The following is a 14,689-nucleotide window of genomic DNA, read 5'->3' on the forward strand; positions in this document are numbered from 1 at the left end:
GCGGTTAAAAGTGCTGGCTGCTATTGCAGAGGACCCAGCTTCTATTCCCAGAACCCACGTAGCAGCTAAGAACCATCCATTACTCCAGTTCCAGGGGAATCAGACACCTTCTTCTGACCTTTGTGGGCATTGCATGGCATGGGTGAACTTACATACATGCAGGCAATACACTTATACACATAAATAATAAAATATTTTTAAAGATAGGTTTTCAAATAAGTAATAAGTACCAAAACAATTCAGTATGCCACAGAACTAGACAAATAAGGGACAGAGAGATGACTCAGTGGTTAAGAGCACTTACTGCTCTTCCAAAGGAAATGAGTTAGGTTCCCAGCACCCACCTATAACTCAACCACCTGTAACTACAGCTCCAGCGCATCCAATACCTTTTTCCTGCCTCCATGGGCATTGCACTTATATGCACATACACACACACACACACACACACACACAAATAAAAATAATTCTTTTGAAAGAAAAGAACTAAACAAATAAGTAAGCCCAGAGTAACGAATTTTTTTTCACGAGTAGAAACTTAGAAATTCAAAAACGTTCTTATTTGCAAACCTCTAGTCCCAGAGACCTCTCCCCCTCAGGAAAAACTCTGTGCCCTATTCAACTGATAACGAAAGAGAAAAGGGGAGAAAGGAGGGAGGGATAGATGGACGGACGGACGGACGGAAAAGAAGGCCAGCGAAAGGGGAGGGAGGAAAGGGGATGGGAGAAAAAAAAAGAAAACAAATGAAATCCATCCGTCCTGTGGTGAAATTAGAGGGAAGGCTTGGCCTTGACAGACAACAGCGTGAATCAACAGCGACATCTAGTGGTCAATCAGAATCTTGCACAGCTCCGCGGTGGAGCCCCCGAGGTGCTGCTGTAAAATGCAAATCAGTTATATTTGTCAATTGCCTGCATTCACCGCTTGCACTTAAACGCTTATGCTGGCTGATTCTACAGATGTTCTCAGGGTAAGGACGCAGACTGCTTCAGAGAGACCAACCATCACACAGCCTTGGCGCACATCTGCAACCTCCCCTCCGCCTCCCCTCCTAAAGACTATGCTTTGTGCCTAAGCATCCCTGGAGAGAGCTCTCTGCGGATTCTCTCCAAAAGTGTAATATATCGTGCTCATTTTTTTTTAATAATCCTGGATTTGCTTCTACCTTGTTCCCCACGCTATTAACTCTTGTGAACAGTGAATTCTGGAGGAATCTATTTAATCTATTAAGCCTACAGATGAGGTGATTTGGGCTCTATGCATGCCAATTTTTTTTAATATTTCATTTATTATTTTTATTTTATGTGTATGAGTGTATTGCCTCCATGTATGAAAGTGCATCCGTGTCGTGCAATGCCCGCAGAGGTCAGAAGAGAGCATTGAATCCCCCTGGAACTGGAGTTAGATGACTGTTAGCTGCCATGTGGGTTCTGGGACTCGAACCTGGGTCCTCTGTAGAGCAACCAGTGCTCTTAACCGCTGAGCCATCTAATCCAGCCCCGCCCACGATTTTTAGAGAAAAAAACTTTTAACTTTTTGTGGTACTGGGAAATTGAACCTAGGGCCTTGGTGCATACTAGGCAAGCACTCTACCACTAAGCTATGTCTAGCGCTGCCAATGATTTTTACCATTTTTTCCTCTCAGTAATGGAATCCTGTAAGGGAAAAGTGAAATATTATTTGAAACGACAATATTCAAACAGATAAGGTACAGCTGTTCAGTTTATACAAGGTCTAGTATAGAAAACTAGATCCCCAGTTTCAAGGTTCAGAAACCCTCCACCCTTTGCTTACTTCGCACTGCCCTGAGACTCACAGCCTCTGGTCACACGGGCACCTCCCTCTTCTCTGCAGAGCCCTAGGACCTCCCAATGCAAGCTCTTGATTTCTTTGAGTAACAACTGACAGAGACCCACAGGCCTGGAGAAAGGACACAGGGATGTGGTTTAGCTAACACAAGAGGCTACATGTACACAACAGGATTTTTCCAGTTGGGAAGACAAACTCCCTTTGTCTGGCATACCCACAAACCTGCTGCACTTTCATACCCACTTCTTTGCAGACAGAACCATATCTCTCAATGAATATGCTGTTAAATCCTTTAAGATACACCCTTTGGGCTAAAGAGATGGCTCAGCAGGTTTAAAGGTGCCTACCTCCAAGGTGATGACCTGAACTGCCATCTCCCAGACCCATGTGGTAGGACAAAACCAGACTCCTGCAGGTTGTCCTCTGACCTCCACATGTGTACCACATGGCTTGTGCACAACCACACACATAAACACACAAAATAAAGCTATTTTTTTAAAGAAAGAAATGCCCTTTGCCACTCTTCTGGGGGATTTTAGGCCTTCCTGGTTCCTTTTAAGGACTACCCACCTGTCTGCACAGAGGTACAAGGACCCAGTGGCAATGTCAGGAAAATTCTCAGGGTCTGAGTTCACCACCCTCCCTAACTGACTGCCCTTTCAGGCTTACCTGTGATATAATCCTAAAGCACTTCATATTAAGTTTACCTCTATAATCCTTCATTCACTCATTCATTCATTCATTCCCTGAGTATAACTGATCACCTTCCAAACTACCTGAACCAAAAACCCAGTATTCAAAACTAATTTCCCTGAATTATGAAAATGGTTGATCTTCTAAATCTAAATGAGGAAGAAAATGAGCAAGATTCCTCTCCATCTCTTTCACTTGGTAAACTGAGGAATGTATTATCATTCTTAGTTTATTAATGGTCACCTCAAGCCATTGTTCCAGACAGACTTCTCAACTCTGTGGGGAGAAGGGGATGGAGATGTGTGTATAGGTACATGTGCAGGGGTCAGAAGAGGGCATCAGAAGTTCTGCTCTATCACCCTCTACCCCGTTCTCTTGAAATGGGGTCTCTCACTGAACCTGGAGCTAGGCCAGCAGCCAGCAGGCCCCAGAGACCCTCCTGTCTCCACCCTCCCCCAACAGTATTGGGGTTACAGATGCACACACAGCCAGGCCTGGGGTTTCTAATTCAGGTCCTCATGCTTGTGCAGCAAGCACTCTTACCCACCGAACCATCTCCCCACCCTGTCATCTCAATTCTTTATCTCATGACTTCTGAAGTTCAGCAATGTTGGGAATCTGAGCCCGACATTTCTTTGTCCAAAGACCAGTCCTGTGCATCGTAGTATGTCTAGCAGCATCCCAAGTGTATTAGTTACTTTTCTGTTGCTGTAATAAATACCCTGACAAAAAGAAGAAAGGGTTTATCATGGCTTAGAGTTCCAGAGGGATAAAGCCCATTATGACAGGGAAGCCAAGACAGCAGAAGGCTGGCTGATCACGTTGCACTCAGGAAGCAGAATGGGAGAACAGGAAGAAAGTCCAGGCTGTAAAACCTCAAAGTCTGTCCCGAGTGAAGTGCATCCTCCAGCAAGGTTCCATAACCTTCCCAAACAGCACCATCAACGGTGATCAAGTGTTCAAACACAGGAGCCTATGAGGAACATTTCTCATTCAAACTACCTCACTTGGCCTCTATCCACCAGATACCAATTCTTTCTGACCCCAAGTTCCAATAATTAAAAATGTCTCCAGATATGGCAAATATCTCCTGGTGAATAAAACTGTTCCTCCCATGTTGACTGACAATCACTGCCTTACATAAATTAGTTATGTATTTCCTGCAAATTTCCCTATAAACTATCTTCCTCCTCCTTAACAGCTGAAAAGATCAATCATAAAAGTATTTATAAACGCCCAGTTTTAGACAACACTACTCATTTGAGAGCTCAGGAATCCAGCCCAGAGTCTCTGCTGTATCACTCTATATCACTCTATCACTCTGCTGTACACGCCCCCCCATCTCCTTCTCCCTCTCCCTCTTCCTCTCTCTCTCCCTGTCCCTTTCCCTCTCCCTTTGGTTTTCGAGACAGGGTCTTTCTGTAGCCCCAGCTGGCCTGGAACTTGCTATGTAGACCGGGCCAGCCTCATTCACACAGAGATCCTCCTGCCTCTGCCTCCCGAGTGCTGGGGTTAAAGGCGTGTGCCACCACAAACAAATCAGCCCTTGTCTTTTGATCAGTGGAATTCTCAGAGGAGCTGGAAATTTCTGTGACACCATTGCTAAGTTAAATTAGATATCCTTTATCAAGATAGGTTAGCTTATGGGCTGGAGAGATGGCTCAGGGATTAGGAGCATTTATTGCTCTTGCAGAGGACATAGGTTTGATTTCCAGCACCCACATGGTGGCTAACAACCATCCATAACTCTAGTTCCAGGAGATCCAAAGCCCTCTTCTGACCTCCATGAATGTTGCAAGACACTGGTACATTTACAAGCATTCAGGCAATACACTCATACATATAAATAAATATATTTTAAAAGATAGGTTAGCTTAGCGGTTACTATAGATTCAAGAGCAGTCATAAAACAAAATTTCTCCAGTTTCATCACAACTCACTATGGATTTCCATGCTTCTGCCTTTAAACTCCTTCTAGAAACTTGGAGTTCCTGATTTACTCAGAGACCACAGCTGCAGTCATTATTTTTCTGTAATATATTTCTGACATGAATATAACAGAAATATACCTATTCATTATTTGAATTATGACATACCAGGATCAAATTACAATATAAAATGTAGCAATGACTTGCAGCCCCAGGGGAAGAGAGTATAGTGAAGGAAAAAGAAAATAAAACCAGAAATAGAAGTCATAAATAATAAACCATGTTGCAGTTGCTTATAAACTATTTGAGTTTGGAGAAGTAATCTCTGGACTGTGTCCACACTAGCAAAATGAGAGGTTTGGAAGACATGCTTTGTGTGATGACTAATCTTACTGTCAACTTGACTAGATCTAGAATCCCCTAGAAGACATACCTCTGAACATATCTATGAGGATGCTTCCAGAGAGATTTAGCGGAGGGGGAAGACCACCCTGATTGTGGGTTGCACCATTCCATGGGCTGAGATCCCAAACGGAATAAAAAGGGGAAAGGAGAAGATAAGCTGAGAACCAGCATGCATCTCTCTCTGCTTCCTGACTGCAGTCATGATGCAACCAGATCCCACAAACTCCTGCTGTCATGCTTCCCCACCATGGACTCAAGTCTCAAATCGTAAGCCCAAAGAAACCAATCCTTCCTTAAGATGCTTTTGTAGGTATTCTGCCACAGCCATGATAAAAAGTAACTGAAAATGTGTAAGATCCAACTGAGTTCTAAAATTTTAACTATGGAATCTCAAAGTCCAGAATTAGTCTTGTACCATATCATTAAGATGTATATTTTTAAGCTTAAAATAATTTGTAGGTAAAAATTTAGTAAATAATCATAAAATGTAAAAACAAAACTTGAACGGTCTTATATACTTGCCCTGACAGGAGAGGAAATAGTCCAAAGAGAGACACGTGTGTCCCTCTCTTTAGCTTATAAATTATTGAACTAATGGTTTAGTCAAATTGGAAACAAATTCATTCTCCTTTACCAATTTTTACTTCTTAATTTCTTTTAAGGTATATGAAAATTGTGGTGGGTTGTCAGAGTTAACTTCAGCTGTTAACTTGACACAACTCAGAGTCACCTGGGAAGCAAGAATCTCAACCAAGGAATTTCCTCCATCAGGTTAGCCAGTGGTCATGTCTGTGGGGCACTTTTTTTATTAATGTGGCAGGGTCCAGTCCTCTACAGATGGTGCCATATCTAGAGAGGTAGAGCTGGGCTGTATAAGAAAGGTAGCCAAGCAAGCCAGGGGGAGCAAGCCAGTAGGCAGTATTCCTCCATGGCTTCCAATTCCTGCCCTGACTTTGCTTGATGAGGAACTGTCATCAGGATGTGTAAGCCAAATAAACCCTTTCCTCTCCAAGTTGCTTTTCACAAAACAGAAAGCAAACTAGACATGGGTTTATTAATGTAGGTACTCTGGTAACATCAATCTTTGAGAATTCTAGCCCACAACATGAGCTAAAGAGATTCAGCCAATATCAAAAGCTATTTAGAGATGTCTTTGAGTTCATTTTGCCTCTGTTAATGAATGTTGCTATGTGAGGCGGTGAGAAATCCACAGAAAAAAGCTGACAACCAAGAGAGAAAACAAAGGCCCCATAAAGCAGATGTTGTAAACATGGAGCAGGTGTTGATGTTTATTTATACCTGGCTGCTGCAGAGATTGAAACTGTTAAAATTTCAAACTAAGTGTTCACCCATAGACAAGAGACAAAGGAAACAAGACAAATCACAAAAGAAATCAAAGCAGTAAACAAGTACATGAGATAATATTCAACCCAACTAATAGACATGCAAATTAGGTCAACAAGAACTTTTTTTTTTTGCTATTTAACCATGTTTCTAAATTTCTAATAATGAAAAAGATGTGAAACTAAATTTTCATATATCAAAGCTAAGTGATAGCACAATTGCTGCAACCCTCTGAGAGGATACTTACCACATATACAAATCTGAGAGGATACTTACCACGTATACAAAAAGTGATTTCAATATCCATGCCCTTTGGCTCTGTAACTCCACTAAGACAGCTGCACACAGCAATACATGTGAAGATGTTCACTACACAGAAAATTAGAAACAACTTCTAAATGTCCAGAAATAGGTGAAGGATTATCAAATTTTCTATGCCTACTCAATTAAATATACAACTTTGTAATGTAAAACTTATGTTCTCAGATTCTACTTAGTAACAAAATCTTTATGGCCTGTGACATTGTGCTAAGCTGCTGGTTTATATACAGCTCTTTGGTATATACAATACTTTGAAAATTTTTAGTTTAGGGGGCTTGAGAGATGGCTCAGTGATAAAGAGCACTGGCTGCTCTTGTAGAGGACCCAGATTTGGTTCCCAGCATCCACATGGTGGCTAACACCTGTCCATAACTCAAGTTCCAGGGGGTCCAAAGCCCTCTTCTGACCTCTGCAGGCACTACATGACACAGGTGCACTTACACACATGTAGGCAATACATTCATATATGAAACCTAATAAAATATATGTTTTTAATTTTTTAGTTTAGTGGTCAACATTTTTTAAAAGATTTTTTTAAATTATGCACATATGTCTGTGACTTTGTGTGGGTGTGTGCATGTGAGTGCAGGTGCCCACAGAGGCCAGAAGAGAGGCATGGGATCTCCAGGAGCTGGAGTCATAAGCAGCTGTGACTGGCATGACATGAGTGCCAAGAACTGAACTCTGGTCCTTTGCAAAAGCAGTAAGTGTTCATAAACACTGAGCCATCTCTTCATCCCCATTGGAAACATTTTTAAAATATTTTATTGATTATTTTTATTTTACCTTATGTGTATGAGTGTATTGCCTGCATGTATGTAAGTGCACCTGTGTCATGCAATGCCCTCGGAGGTCAGAAAAGGGCATTGAATTCCCCTGGAGCTGAAGTTATGTATGGCTGTTAGCTGCCATGTGGGTGCTGGGAAATAAACCCAGGTCCTCTGCAAGAGCAGCCAGTGCTCTTAACTGCTGAGCCATCTCTCCAGCCCCCAACCCCAGCAGTTAACATTTTAAAATTGAGAAACCTCACATAAATATTACATTGGGCCCTACTCAAGAAGAAAAATAGAAATTGGCAAAACAGAAGTTTGTTTTTTATGTCTGTCCCCATTAGGACAAGGAACAATAATCCCCTTGGATCCATAGTCCCTATCCAAAGGTGCTGAGGGGCATTTGAGAATGTAACCCTAGACCAAAGTTTTACAATTAGGATATGAGGGGGCTGGAGAGATGGCTCAGCAGATAAGAACACTGGCTTTTCTTGCAGAAGACCTGGATTTGAATCCCAGCACCCACATGGCAGCTAACAACTGTCTGTAACTCCAGTTCCAGGGCATCTGACAGCCTCTTCTATCCTCCGTGGGCATTGCATGACATAGGTGCATTTACCTACATGCAGGCAATACATGTATACACATAAAAATAATAAAATATTTTTAAAAAACATTAGGATATGAAATTCTAAATACAAATTTCATATATGCTCATAAAAATTAATGAAATCTCCCAAACTGCCATGAATGATTGCAACAGTTTCTAGTATTATAGTTGCTTTCTTTTCTTTTCAGTATTTTTTGAAAGCATGGTATCACACATTTATTACCCTAGCATTTAGGAAGTTGGGCCAGGAGAATTGAGAGTTCAAAGACAGCTTGAACTGCAGAGCAAGTTAAGAGCCAGCCTGGGCTACATAGTGAGAACCTATCTCAAAAACTAAAGGGTTGAGAAGATGGTCCAGTTGGCAAAGTGCTCACTTCACAAACGTTAACAACTTGAGCTCAAATCCCCAGCACCCATGTAAAAGTCGGGCACTGCACTGTACCTGTAATCCTGGCACTGGAGAGACAAAGACAGAAAGATTCTTAGGGCTCACTGGCCAGTAAGTCTAGTCAAGTCAGTGAGCTCCAGGTTCAGTGAGATGCTGTCTCAAAAAATAAGGTGGAGAGTGATTGAGGAAGACACCCATCAACCTCCAGCCCTCACACACACACATGCACACACATGCATATGCACATGTACACACACACATACAACACTCAAAAAAAACAGCTAAAAATTCTGAATTATTCATGTATTTTGAAAATGGGATAAAAACTGTCCTAAGCCAATATGACAGGACCTTTCAGAAAAGGTCAGACTTTTAGTAAACACATTGACCTTCAACAACTAGAGAGAAATGGGGGCCATATATTTCCTCCTCTGTATTCTTGAAACTGGGTGGGATATTGAAATGGAAGCAAGTCTTAGCCTAAATTCTTCTATACATATGACACTTATTAGTTCAAAATTATTTATTTGCTGCTTTTGTAATCCTAGAGAAGTTGTCCTTTCCGGCCTCAGGCCCACAATACTGAAATAAAAGTTTAAATAAAACTTCAAAGTTGCATTCCTAAGCAGACAATATTCTGAGATCTGACAACATAGTGACAGGTCTGTGGAGTTAGCTGGTAAAGAATAAATGGGCCTTTGAGCCTTGAGCACCACTGGGTTTCAGAAACTCTTTTTAACAGCTTGTTCCAGAAAAGAGGATGGAGACCAGTCTTTCTGGCTAATCACTCGTACTGACTACTTTTTTAAAAATTTACTTTTATTTTATGTGCATGACTATCTTACCTGCAAGTGTACCCGTGTCATACTATGCCCTCAGAGGCCAGAAGAGGGTGTCAGATCCCCTGGAACTGATGTTTACAGATGGTTGTTAGCTGTCACATAGATGCTAGAAACTGAACCCAGGACCTCTGCAAGAGCAACCAGTGTTCTTTACTGCTGAGCCATCTCTCCAGTCCTGATACTTATTTTAAAACTTTGAAAACAATTCCTAACAAACTTTATGCAACTAATGTGCTTTCCAGTATAAATTTTTTTTAAAAAATTTTTTCTTTATTCTTCATACTTTCATTCATGTATACAATGAAATATGATCATATACAACCCCCATAGCCACCTCCAATTCCTTTCATATTGCCCCCCCAATCCTCCTCTCAACTTCATGTCTTTTTCTTTCTTTCCTTTCTCTCTTCCATTCTTTGTACTAACCCACTACGTCCAGTTAGCACTGCCCAAAAGTACATGAGTATGGGGCCATCCACAATCTTATGAGGATGGCCACACCCTCATAAAAGAATGATTCCCTCACCTGCTAGCAGCTAACAACTGCCAATAGCTCCTCGTGGGGCACCTCCCTAACCTATGCAGGAACTTTGGCTGGCTTGATCTTGTGCAGGCAAAACCCATAGTAATAGCCATGTCATGTCCAGAAGACAGCATTTCACAGTACTCCTCCCCCTCCTCCAGTTTTCACATTCTTTCCCTCTTCTCTTCTGCTGTGTTCTGGAGCCTTGGCAGGTTTGGGAAGGGGGGTGATAAAAATGTCCCACTTAGGGCTGAGCACCTTGATAAGGGAAACTGAAATGATTCAACAATCTTTTGAAAATAGATTCCTGATTAGGTTACTTCAAATGCTAACTACATGGCACAAAGATACATGGTAAAGCTCATACACATATACGTATAACTCATTACTAATTCTGAAGAATTTTTTTGAGACAGGGTCTCACTATGTAGCCATGGCTAACCTCCAACTCACTATGTAGACCAGGCTGACCCCAAATCCTCAGAGATCTGCCTGTTTCTGCCTCTTGGGTACTGGAATTAAAGATGTGTGCCACCATACCCATGATAATTCTGAATTATTTTTAAAAGTAAACTGCTACCTAAGGACTATAATTTTTGGTTTTTAAAGTAATGAACCATACATCTGTGCCTTCTTGAGCTACTTTAAATGTAATTTTATTTTTGTATTTATAATACTGTTCTCTCTAAATCCAATCTTAATACTTTAAAGTTACAGCAAATAAACCCCATTTAGTCACTAAGCACTCAAAGGATAAGAGCCAAGCTAAGATGCAGTTCTCTGCAGGTCAGTGCTCATACATTAAGTGATTTGAAAATTGGGAATCTGAGCCGGACTTGGTGGCACATGCCTTTAATCCCAGACAGAGGCAGGTGGATCTCTGTGAGTTTGAGGCCAGCCTGGTCTACATAGTGAGTTACAGGCCAGCTGGGGCTACAGGGAGACCCTATCTCAAAAAAAAAAAAAAAAAAAAGACCAAAAGAAAACTGGGAATCTGAGTTTTCCCAGACCTGCCATGCAGAGAAGCTCCTTTATGCAGCAGATGGTGATTAACACAGAGAACAATAAGTGGCCAACATATAGCAAATAAGAGGCTTCGATTCGGACTGCTTATCCCTGAATAGGACACCTCTATCAAACTTCTGCCTCCCAAGGCTCAGGGATCATTGTGGAAGAGGGTGGAGGAATATTGTAAGAACCAGAGGTGGTGAATGACCACAGAAACAGTTTTCTAGACAGCTGGTCAGTAACTCATATGAACTCACAGCAATGTTGACAGAATGCACAAGTCTCAGCTAAACTCAAGCCAGACAAAATCCCAGCACAGACTTGGGGAAGTGGATATGAAATCCCAACCCTACCTGAGGAAGTACTGGCAACCTATGGCTGCTAGAAGAAGGAGAGTCTGTCTCATTTAACAGTGAGACTCTTGGTAGGTTGACCAGGCTCCATCCAGTGCATGAACCCACACTGAATGGCATTTGGGAACACAAATTTGACTCTGTAGACCTTAATATATATATACATAAATTAGAGTAGATAAAATTGGGTGGGGGTAGTAAGGGATGGAGATATTGGAGAGGATCTTAAATACAATCAAAATATATTTTATGAAATGTGAAAAATTTTAATAAAAATTATTTTAAAGTGGAATGCTTCTTCTAATCATGTAGTTATTAAATTTTTTAAAAATAATGATAAAAAAATAATTCTTCAAAGCATAAAAACTTGCTCCTTAATAATTAGTAGATGTGAAAAACATTACCATTGAAATCTACTTGACGACTTTATATCCATGCTCAGATGCCAAGGAGCTCAGAAAGTAACCGACTGTGACTAGTAATAATCATATATATAGAGATTAGAGACTCATGTGAAAACATCTTAATGTCAATTGCATTAAAAATGAATTTTTCTGTATGAAACTGTGTATTTTAATAATGAAATGGAGATCTTTTTTAAAGGTTAAAACCTCATTTAATTTTATGTCTTCTAGGGTTTATACTGAGTACAATATTGTATAACTGTAATAATTCAACTGTAAACCTAAAAATTTACAGCCAATTTTGAAAGAGATGCATCTTAGCTCAGAAAATTGTTATTGAATATGTCAATGCTGTTGTAATGAAATGCTTCTTCTAAGTATGTGGTTATTAAATAAATAATTATAAGATAAAATAGAGAATTTAAGCATTCCTTTGCAGTGTGTCAAAACAGAACCTGGAGGGGCTGGAGAGATGGCTCAGTGGTTAAGAGCACTTGCTGCTCTTCTGGAGGATCCAGGTTTGATTCCCAGCACCCACATGGTGGCTAACAACTATCTGTAGCTCTAGTTCCAGGGGATCCAATGCTTTCTTCTGGCCTCTGAGGTACCGCATGACACAGTGATATGTATGCACTTATATACATGCAGGCAAAACACTTGTACACACAAAATAAAAATAAATTTTAAAAAACTTCTTTTAATTAAAAAAAAAAAAACGAAGACAGAGAAGTACCCTGGACATTAATAATCCCCATTGAAACATCATAAACAGAAAATTCAACATGTCTGATCATTTTCATTCTGTGCAGGAAAGTCATTTAGAAATCATGGCTGTACTCCTTCCCACGCAACTTACTCAAATTCAGCCATTTTCTTGTGACATTACAGGAAATGACCTGAAGAAATAAATACATTCATCCACTGGAAAGGAAGCCAGGCTGGTGCCATAATCCCACTCTGATCACTGGGAGGCAATCAGATCAGTGAGTTCAGTTCTCAGCACCCACATGGTAGCTAACAACTATCGGACCCAATGCCCTCTTCTGGTTTCTGTGGGCATTGCATAAACGTGGTGCACTTACAAACATGTAGGCCAAACACTCATATGCACAACATAGAAATAGACCAACCAAAAAAGTTTTTTAAAAAGATAATACCTAGAGAAACATATGCTTAATTTCTCAACTAAAGAAATTTCATGCTGGGTGTGGTGATGCATGCCTTTATTCCCAGTACTTGGGAGGCAGAGGCAGGTGGATCTCTGTAAGTTTGAGGCCAGCCTGGTCTACATAGCGAGTTCCAGGCCAGCTGTGGCTACATGAAGACACTGTCTCAAAAAGATGAAAAAAAGAAAAAATAAATTTCATTATGGAGACCATTTCAACACTGTTTTAGAAAAAAATTTACAGAAAAATAAGACCTCAAATAAAAAACTCAAAATAGTATTTATAATGCTTACTCTTAGCTGTCAAATATGGAATTAACTAAGAGGCAAGCCTCTGGACACACATGTGAGGTATTTTCTTGATTACATTAACTGAAGTGGGAAGACCCACCCTGAATGTGGACAGCACCTTCCAGAGTCACCCCAGTTATAAGAAGATCCAAGAGAAAAGTTATTTGCTTGCTGCCTGCTTGCCTTTCTGTGCTGGCCAGTTTACCTTCTCTGTTAGCATTTTGTTGGCAGGTTCACCTACTCTGCTGCTGCCAGCCTTCACTGACATCAGAACCCAGTTTCTTCAATGTGGACTGAAGACCAGTGGTTCTCTAGAAATCCTCCAGGCCTTCAGTACCAGACTGGGACTGCTGAGGCATCCAGCCTTGTAGACCAAGCAGCTACTGGTGCTCAGCCTCTCCAGCGTGAAGACAGCCATTCCTGAATTACCCAGACTATACTGTGTAAGTCAACCTAATACATTGCTTTTAATATATATTCTATTGGTTCTGTTGCTCTAGAAAACCCTGACTAATACTGCATTCTAATACAAAGACAAATACATTAAAAAATTAATTAATAAAATAGTATATATTACTAGCTACTGGTGCTCAGCCTCTCCAGCGTGAAGACAGCCATTCCTGAATTACCCAGACTATACTGTGTAAGTCAACCTAATACATTGCTTTTAATATATATTCTATTGGTTCTGTTGCTCTAGAAAACCCTGACTAATACTGCATTCTAATACAAAGACAAATACATTAAAAAATTAATTAATAAAATAGTATATATTACTTTTTAAAATATTTTATTTTAGCTTAATTATAGTAAAACTGGGCTGGTAATTTACTAAAATGAATATAGAATAAATATGAATATGATAACTGTATGTGCAGGCTTAGGTATTATGTTGGTAACTCCAATACTGTTACAACTGGGCTCCCTGGAGAAAAGGTTCTGAACTGAAAATTGACATGAAAGATGTTTATTAGTAAGTAACTATGAAGAGAGAGGGAAAGCAGGATTGGGGAACAGAGAAGCTTTACTGTGATGTTGGCACAATAAAGACCTCACTCAGCCAATCTCATGGGGAATTCTGAAGTTAGGCTAACCCTTCCTTCCCCTGCATCAGTTAATAGATGTGAGATACTTCCAGGAGCAGAGTAAGTGGGGGCAGCTGATGGCAGTTCTCAGAGCAGATGAGGGGGTCAAACACCAGTACTACCAATAGCTAAGGGAAAAGGAATGCCAGTTCCAAAGGGCAGATCTGAGCACTGAAGCACACGCCAGGGGGCAGACGAGAGCAGTGGAACACACCCCATGGGACAGACCTGAGCAGTGGAGCACACCCCAAGGAAAACTGAGCAAGGAGCACACCCCGGGGGCAGACGAGAGCAGTGGAGCACACACCAGGGGGCAGACCTGAACAGTGGGAGACACCCCAGGGGGCAGACCTGAGCAGGGAGCACACCCAACGGGGGAGCTTAGCAGAGAAGTACATTCTCTGCTACAGTCCTCCTGAGCACTTCTTTGATCCACTTGCTTCTTATGGTCAGATCTGGGAGCGTCTCCTTCGGAAGTCTGTAGTATTTCCTATCCTGAGGAAAACTGCATGAAGGTTAACAGAACAATACACAGCCCCACAGCTGGACTCCAGGTCTTTCTCCTCTAGATTCTTTAAGATTTTTAATTATGTGTATATGTGTGTGGGGTGTGGTTATGTGCATATGAGGGCAGGTACTTGCAGAGTCCAAAAGAGGGTGTCAGATCCTCTGGAGCTGGAGTTATAGCTGGGTGTGAGACACTATGTGGGTGCTGGGAATTGAACCCAGGTCCTCTGCAAGAGCAGACA

This window comes from Nannospalax galili, unplaced genomic scaffold (genome assembly GCF_000622305.1).
Source record: "Nannospalax galili isolate Female #2095 unplaced genomic scaffold, S.galili_v1.0 scaffold127, whole genome shotgun sequence".
NCBI classification, from domain to species: domain Eukaryota; kingdom Metazoa; phylum Chordata; class Mammalia; order Rodentia; family Spalacidae; genus Nannospalax; species Nannospalax galili.